This window comes from Adiantum capillus-veneris, chromosome 9 (genome assembly GCF_014529385.1).
Source record: "Adiantum capillus-veneris isolate H3 chromosome 9, ASM1452938v2, whole genome shotgun sequence".
Lineage (NCBI taxonomy): Eukaryota > Viridiplantae > Streptophyta > Polypodiopsida > Polypodiales > Pteridaceae > Adiantum > Adiantum capillus-veneris.
Genome location: NC_140939.1, coordinates 115,251,205 through 115,259,959, shown reverse-complemented (window position 1 = coordinate 115,259,959; position 8,755 = coordinate 115,251,205). Strand labels below are relative to the sequence as shown.

Genomic DNA, 8,755 nt, shown 5'->3' with positions numbered 1-8,755 from the left:
GAAAAATGCACAAAAATGGGACAATTCTTCTTATTCTCTATTTCTTCAGAAGAGGTGAATAGTGTTCTAGGATGCACATTGGCTTTATATATAGTTCTTAGTGGTTTGCATGAACTAGTAAAATTGCACATGATGCTCTCATGATGCTAAGCTTTAGAGTCTCAGAAGTACAAACTTGTAAAAAAATGACTACTCTTCAACCTTCATCCTCAAGCACAATTCTCTATGATTAGGCACCGTGTCAAAACAAAACTTCAAGCCCAAACTCTAGGTTGAGCCTTGCGAAATGTATGTGGTATTCAACCATGACCTGCTGACAAAGATGGAACAAGAAGTGTTACAATGCACATTCTTGGGGATTAGCTTTTACACACTGCATACATGTTCATCGATGACAATCCTCATGTTGTCTGGAACCAAACTTTGGTGACAAGAAGGTTCAAACTTGATATTACAAAGGACATTGTCTAGAGTGGAGAGTCCGAAGACCGGAGCATGCTCGCAAGTTCTAGGTCACAAGATACTCTTGGAGTCCAAATGCCAAAGCATGCTTCCAAGGCTTGCTCATTTGAAATTGAGATTGATCCCCTTCAAACAATAAGCTGAACCCTTTCATTCAAACTTGAGGCCAATCTCTCTCAGCTTGCTTTGACGGCTTGCTCATTCTAGGCCATAGGAGATTGGTGGAGTCCAAATTATGCCAAAACGCGCTTCCAAAGCTTGCTCATTCAAACTTGAAGTTGATCCCTTTCAAACAATATCAAACACAATATTAAGTCAATCCAGAAAATTCTAACTTGAGGCTCTCCCTTTTAGCATGCTTCAAAGGCTTGCTATCCCTTTGAGTATGCTTCAAAGGTTTACTCATCAAAACGTGAGGACATGCTTGCTCATTCTAAATTCGAGGCCGATCCTCTTGCATGTGGAGACTCCAACTCGATTGCAAGTTCACTTTAATTTGAATTTCAAAAGTGACGGACGTCAAATATGACGACTCCTAGCGGGGCATGACGTTAGTGCTGCTCCTCACCATGCCGGGCAGAAGAAAAGGCGTTGATCTTGCCGAACACCCTTCACAGCCAAAGAGACCTAATCTTCAAAACTATCCTTGTGCATTTGTCCTCCCATGAGCTCGACTGACTACAAATACGCTCTTCCTACAGTTGTCATACATGACTTATACGTGGCATGTTGTCACTGCTACTCCTTATCATGTGAGGAACTGTAGCGTGACCATCTCAGGTCTGAGGTTTCGCTTGCAAGCACCGCTCCTTCTTACCATGCAAGGAGTTGTAGCTTCGTCATCTAATGTCTCGTTCATAGCTTCATCGTCTTACCAAGTCTAAGGTTCCGCTCATGGTTTGTATGTGATGCCACTTACTCGATTTGAGATTTCCTTGAACTGCATCCAAGATTGAACTGCATCCGAGGTCGTTTTGAAATTTGTGTGTGATGCCACTGATTGGATTTGAGCTGCATGACTATGGCGCTCGCGTTCATCTTTGATTAATGAAGCTTAGGCCTCTTTGGCTGTAAATGGTGGTGGGCCATACCTGCTCTTCTACCCCCGCCATGTCCAAGTTCTCCCCTTATATCATGCTAGTAGCAACTGCAAGTGTATTTAATTCTTTTCTACCTGCAGCGATCGTATTTTATACGCTTTTCTTACTGCTTACAAGCTCTTTCCTGTAGTTTGTGTGGGTTGCCTACGAGCTCTTCTTGCAGTTTGTATGTGATGCCACTTGCTCCTCAAATTTCTGTAGGTTGCTCTTGTTTACGGAGGTGTCTCTTGCTCTTTGCATTTGTGTAGTGTGTGGTTTTCATGAAAGATCATTCACAAGTCATGTCATGCGTCGGAGATATCACTTCACAGAAGCGTGTCGTGTTGAGCACTCACAAATCACAAAGGTGCAACCTTGTGTGTATAGGTATGTTTGCTTGCTTGTCACTAATAGCATACCCGATCTTTGATTGCAGGTGCTCATATAAGGCAAACCAGTAGCTTGAGGGTAATCATGGATTGAAGGCCTCTTTGTGAAGGGATCACACCAAGGCTTCGCTATTTCTTGACAAGCTTCTATGAGAAAAACAATGTAGATGGTGAAAATGCTAGCAAGATATTTCCAGTAGAGGAAATCTTGGGCATCCATCATTGGTATTGGACCTCTCTCTCTCTCTCTCTCTCTCTCTCTCTCTCTCTCTTTCATATTCCCCTTTTTGTATCTACCAAGGACAGAGGCTCAAGCTTAAGTTCGAGCCTCCACACCTTCTTCTACTTGGTACGGGTTTAGCGTCTACCATTTTTGTACCTATCAACGGTAGATGCTTTGACTTAAGTTCGAACCTTCACACATTCTTCTACCTAGTAGAGGTTTAGCCTCTACCAATCTTGTACCTAGCAAGGGTAGAGGCTCATGACTTAAGTTCGAGCCAAGTGTGTCATGAGTATCTACCCTTGGTAGCTACATGATTGGTAGAGGCTAAACCCCTACTAGGTAGAAGAATGTGTGGAGGCTCGAACTTAAGTTCGAGCGTGCACATCTTTAGAGGCTCAATATTTTAGTAAGGGATTGTCATATCTCTATGCTAAGGTAGCTAGTTTTCATGTATAAATTTGCTAAATTTCTCATCTAACTAGAACCAAACATATGCTTTTTTCTCTCTAAAAACGATACTACTTTTCAAAAATAATCAACTTTGTATCCATAAAACTTGTTTAAAGAGGAGTTTATTCTATAGATAACAAGCATCCAACTCCTTCCAAAAGACGTCCAAGTGCCCTAAATTGAGCTCGTTAACAAGCATCAAAATCCTTACATAGTTGACCTCTAAGAGCCCTAAAGTCCTTATTATGTTATGACCAGAGTAGAATTCATCACATCATCTAGAGAATATTATTAATTGATGGGCTCCTTCAAATAGCTAAAGTATGTCAAAATGAAGGCATTATCTAAACAAAAAAAGGAATTCAATTGAGCATGCTCGCAAATATATGATAGCTCAAACTACACAGAAATGATAAGTTTTTGAGTAGCATTATTGAAAATGGGACTTGAATAATTCTCAAAATTCTTAAATATGTCTTAGGGGAGCAACTCCGCATGAGGGAGAGAAGTTCTGTGGAACGGGGATGGGTAGCTCAATACACAGGGGGGACAAGGGCGTGGTAATTGCTGCGAAGGGCCCGCGTGATCACTGAGCTTTCCCTTTTTCACTTTGAAGCAAAGATTCCGAATCTTTGGAATCTTTGTTGCTAATAATGGGTTTACGTGAATGTAGACTCAGTCAATAGATCATCTAAACATTAGATGGACTTCAACGATGAAGAACTGCCAACCCGAATCTCGAGGTAAACATGGCCTTCCATAAATGAAGGACACCCTTGCAAAACCTGAGCTTGAACCCACAACCTAATGTCCCAACAATTTTTGACATGTGTGCTAACCACCAAACCCACACACATGCATTTGAAAAGATAGTGCCTGAATTTAATGTTATAGGTAGTAGACTTGGATTGGCCCCCTATTTAGGTTTAGTGAGTGTTTGAGTTTAGTTTTTAAGGCCATCTAACGATCATGGGGGGCCCAAGATCCATGCCCGAGTTGCACACTGTGGATCCCTTCATCCCCCATCCGTGTTACTTAACCATGAGGCAATGTTGGCACATTTAATCATTGTATGATATTATTCTGGATTCATGAAGCTTCCTTACCTACAAATGATCAATGGCCATTTTTGAAAGCTTGATAAAGACCATGGGTATTGAAAAATTTTCAATCATTGGAGTATATATATATATACATACATACACACACACACACACACATATATATATATATATTGTATTTGCATTCCTTGCCTTTGAGATAGAATCTCGTAAGCTCAAAGATTTCTCCATTGTCTATACTTTATGCTCTTTGTGGGTAAAAAATAGTTTTCGTGCTTTCACATTTTATTTATTTATTATAGCCTAAAGTATAAGTTTCATGTCTCCTTTCTAATAATTTTCAATCTTTCCTTTAAACAAGATGCACCAATAAAACTAGCATTATCACAAAACTAGGGGCACTCAAGTCGGTGACATATAAGTATTGTAGAAAATAAAGTATGCCATTTATATACTAGTTTTAAAATTTTATACTTAAAAGTACGACTATACGACTTCCTCTCTTAATTTGAGCATAAAGAATTATTAAACACGAACAATAAACCTTTGTGAGGTTTTTATTGGATACTGATTGCTACGTCATAAGCTTTGCATTTACAAACCTTTACGGACATTGCAACATCACCTCAAAAATGGATGTGACTTTGAAAGCTCAATCCACTGTGTTTTGGTTTGAAAGAAAACACTTAAAGACATGGACGTCCACACCAATCAACCACTTATTTATCAATCATGCTTGGAAAGGGAATGATTTTTGTAACCTGCAAATCTCATACTCTGATCATTTTAAGCTATTACACAATTAGCATGACTCTCAATGGTTACCTTTAACCTTCATGAATTCTCTCTTTAAACCAAAAACATTTACCTTGCATTGTGTAATATGAGGAAAAAAAAGGAATCTTGGAAAATATGGCCAAGAATTATGGAGAGTTCTAAAGATGCACGTCTTTTGTACATACCGGGTCAATGGACCTTCATTATTTAATTTCCAAGCCCGATTTGTTTGGAATCACGAATTCAGAAGGAAAAGTGACCCACCACGTCACATGCCCTCGTCACCCCTGCACCATTGAATCTTTGATGGCCATGGACGCTCGCCTGCATCGTCATGCTGCCTGCCTTCTCCAAGACCAGAGCAAAGCGGAGCCTTGACTCGGCGCATCTCCTGCCATCCCTCCCCTGCTTGACTCGACGCATCTCCTGCCAGCGCTGCCTCTATTTGACCTCATCGGTATGTCGCTTGTCCCTAGCCCCTCATGGGGAAAACGCAGAACTGCCATGAGTCACCGTTGATCAGAGATTCAGTCCGCCATGGCAAGCGCCATCGCAACGCAGTCGATGCAGAGGATCGCAAAATTGCCTTGCCTCTGACGACCAAAAAATCATGTTCGATCACGACAGATGGCATCTCTCTCTCTCTCTCTCTCTCTCTCTCTCTCTCTCTCTCTCTCTCTCTCTCTCTCTCTCTCTCTCTCTCTCTCTCTCTCGCTCTACACGTGCCGTATCCTCCATTTTCTCATCCAACCTTTTAGACAAGTATCTTCACAGATTCTAACTAATTCAGGTGCTTCGAAAAATTAAGCATCATACTAGGTCCAAACGCCCAGGGATTAATTAATTAAGCGGCCATATTCGCCCCGTTGATCCCGGCGACATCGTCGACAGAAGCAATAGTTCGCGTGGCTGCGTTTCACGCGCGCAAGCAGGACCCGATTTTTCTACCAGGGTGCGAACTCCAGGCAGCATACGCTAGCAGCCCCTATGTGTTTATTGTAGCGTTGCAGGCGGCAAACATGACGACCCCCTCCGTTTTCACTGCACCGCTGGAGTCCTCTTGGTGGTGATACCCAACTGCAATTGTATGGCAGCGTCTATTTTGTTGAACAAGGTCTGCTGTTCATGAATTGCAACTGCTGTTAGTGACAGAGGAGATGTAAGGAGCAGAACATGTATGCAACAGAACATCAGAGAAATTGCTATGCAGGCAGTTGGACAGAGCAGGACAGAGAATCCAGTATATGCTTTATTGAACAATGTTCGTTGTTGATGAACTCCAACTACTGTTAATGACATAGAATATGTTCACTGAACAGAACATTAGTAGGACAAAAATTCATGTACAAACTGTGCATTACAACCACTGAAATACATCGCTTTTGTAGTACAATATAGCCATCGTGTAGGAACTATTTGTTGCAGCAAAAAATACTATGCGAAGAAAACAGCTATTAGATAGTGTGCCTACTGAGCACATTTGACATCCTTGAGGCTATCGCGCTTAGGCGGTTTAGTTGCGTCTTCAAAGCATTAAGCTCTTTACGTAGCAAAAAGATCTGTTCCTCCAATTTTGTAACTTGCACATCAGCAACGTTCACATTGTACATATTGACGGTTTGCTTGATACTTTCGATTGCTTCAAGTACCACTCTTCGCAAAGATGGTTGGCTTGTTGTCTGATCTCCAAGGAACTCTTTGAAGATTGCAACTAATGCATCCTCAATTCTATCTATCCGAAGGTCTTCATCTGGTTGTGTTTCCTCTTGCAGGACTGCTTCATTTTCAGCTACATCATCCATTTTTTTGCCTGCAAGATACAATGTACAAAGTTATAGACAAAGTTTGATGAAAAATATACAGAAGCAACAATACACCAACAACCAGTACATGTCTAAGCTACTGTTGTAACACCAATCCCATGGACCAATGGGATGTACTCGTCGCCTATCTCTACATTTGTTGTGTTTGTATGTCCGAGGTCGTCAGTGTCACAATCATTGGTGATCCCACATCTTGGGCTGTTAGACAAATCGACAATGAGATAATAGTTGACTTTCTAACAATGCAGACTTCACGAATTACCTTTGTCTTTCTTGCCAACGCGACAAGAACCAATCTGATCGCGGATGCATTGTTGCGTACATCTCATCATTGACAAAGATACTAACAACGTCTGAATAGGTTGTAGTGTCCGGGTGGACCATACAACGCCAAAGCGCTTTTATGTTTCTTAGTTGCATCCCTCGCCCTTGGTATAGAGTTATCCATGAAGATGATGGATAGTATTTGCCTGTCTTTACCATGCTGTGCAATGTCGATAGAAAGTCGTTCCCGGCTGGGTGGTGCATCTTGTACTTCCAGAACATCAGTGCTCTATCAAAGATATTTGCCGGTGTTAAGCAAACCTTGTTTTTAACTTCATCCGCACCATATAGATAGTACAACTCTATGCCTTTGTTTACATCATCGGCAGTGATATTGTGCATTACTTTTTGAAAGTAGAGCTCGCCACTTTTCTTCAAGCAAATTAAGCATCATACTGGGTCCAAACGCCCAGGGATTGATTAATTAAGCGGCCATATTCGCCCCGCTGATCCCGACGACATCGTCGACAGAAGCAAAAGTTCGCGTGGCTGAGTTTCACGCGCGCAAGCAGGACCCGGTTTTTCTATTAGGGTGCGAACTCCAGGCAGTGTACGCCTGTAGCCCCTGTGTTTTTATTGCAGCGTTGTAGGCGGCAAACATGACGACCCCCTCCGTTTTCACTGCACCGCTGGAGTCCTCTTGGTGGTGATACCCAACTGCAACTGTATGGCAGCGTCTATTTTGTTGAACAAGGTCTGCTGTTCATGAATTGCAACTGCTGTTAGTGACAGAGGAGATGTATGGAGTAGAACATGTATGCAACAGAACATCAGAGAAATTGCTATGCAGGCAGTTGGACAGAGCAGGACAGAGAATCCAGTATATGCTTTATTGAACAATGTTCGTTGTTGATGAACTCCAACTACTGTTAATGACATAGAATATGTTCACTGAACAGAACATTAGTAGGACAAAAATTCATGTACAAACTGTGCATTACAACCACTGAAATACATCGCTTTTGTAGTACAATATAGCCATCGTGTAGGAACTATTTGTTGCAGCAAAAAATACTATGCGAAGAAAACAGCTATTAGATAGTGTGCCTACTGAGCACATTTGACATCCTTGAGGCTATCGCGCTTAGGCGGTTTAGTTGCGTCTTCAAAGCATTAAGCTCTTTACGTAGCAAAAAGATCTGTTCCTCCAATTTTGTAACTTGCACATCAGCAACGTTCACATTGTACATATTGACGGTTTGCTTGATACTTTCGATTGCTTCAAGTACCACTCTTCGCAAAGATGGTTGGCTTGTTGTCTGATCTCCAAGGAACTCTTTTAAGATTGCAAGTAATGCATCCTCAATTCTATCTATCCGAAGGTCTTCGTCTGGTTGTGTTTCCTCTTGCAGGACTCCTTCATTTTCAGCTATATCATCCATTTTTTCGCCTGCAAGATACAATGTACAAAGTTATAGACAAAGTTTGATGAAAAATATACAGAAGCAACAATATACCAACAACCAGTACATGTCTAAGCTACTGTTGTAACACCAATCCCATGGACCAATGGGATGGACTCGTAGCCTATCTCTACATTTATTGTGTTTGTATGTCCGAGGTCGTTAGTGTCACAATCATCGGTGATCCCACATCTTGGGCTGTTAGACAAATCGACAATGAGATAATAGTTGACTTTCTAACAATGCAGACTTCACGAATTACCTTTGTCTTTCTTGCCAACGCGACAAGAACCAATCTGATCGCGGATGCATTGTTGCGTACATCTCATCGTTGACAAAGATACTAACAACGTCTTGATAGGTTGTAGTGTCCGGGTGGACCATACAACACCAAAGCGCTTTTATCTTTCTTAGTTGCATCCCTCGCCCTTGGTATGGAGTTATCCATGAAGATGATGGATAGTATTTGCCTGTCTTTACCATGCTATGCAATGTCGATAGAAAGTCGTTCCCGGCTCGGTGGCGCATCTTGTACTTCCAGAACATTAGTGCTCTATCAAAGATATTTGTCGGTGTTAAGCAAACCTTGTTTTTAACTTCACTAGCACCATATAGACAGTACAGCTCTATGCCTTTGTTTACATCATCGGCAGTGATATTGTGCATTACTATTTGAAAGTAGAGCTCGCCACTTTCCTTCAAGAAAATTAAGCATCATACTGGGTCCAAACGCCCAGGGATTAATTAATTAAGCGGCCATA

The 8,755-nt window shown here is 41.6% G+C and overlaps 1 long non-coding RNA gene across 2 annotated transcripts; it reads left to right on the top strand.

The window, feature by feature from the left end:
• Positions 1–369: 369 nt before the first annotated feature.
• On the top strand, positions 370–8,149 carry LOC147451026 (uncharacterized). Of its 2 annotated transcripts, XR_015189180.1 has the most exons (3): positions 439–1,359; positions 1,978–2,155; positions 6,217–8,149. It is a non-coding gene; the product is annotated as an uncharacterized LOC147451026 (long non-coding RNA). The 2 variants fall into 2 exon arrangements; XR_015189179.1 differs by lacking the exon at positions 6,217–8,149 and having other exon boundaries at positions 370–1,359; positions 1,978–2,147.
• Positions 8,150–8,755: the final 606 nt, after the last annotated feature.